We start from the raw sequence: 372 nt of genomic DNA, 5'->3' as shown, positions 1-372 counted from the left end.
AAGTATCTGACCTCCAAGATCACTTCTGGCTCATAATTTCCCCAAATCTTGATTCTTTTGGAGAATTTAAAGCAATTTTGCTATTTGCAGAAAATTCAGGATAGTTCTGTAAAGCACTTTAAAAAATGGATCTCATTCATACATTTATTTATATATCTATCAATTTTTTTATAGTTAAGCATCTCTAGTATAAAATGTATTTAACCTTGACTCTCTTCCTTGCTCTCTCCCTATTTAACACACACACACAGACAGACACACTCACACACACAATGCTTTTTTGTTTTAAGTTCCCTTTTTCTCGAGGGAGTGCAAGTTAAGTTATAATAATCTGGTGCCAATGAGTTTGCCTTATGTAGCTTCTCCATAAAA

The sequence above is a fragment of the Bison bison genome, unplaced genomic scaffold (assembly GCF_000754665.1).
Source record: "Bison bison bison isolate TAMUID 2011002044 unplaced genomic scaffold, Bison_UMD1.0 scf7180017864527, whole genome shotgun sequence".
NCBI classification, from domain to species: domain Eukaryota; kingdom Metazoa; phylum Chordata; class Mammalia; order Artiodactyla; family Bovidae; genus Bison; species Bison bison.
This window is presented reverse-complemented; position numbering follows the sequence as displayed.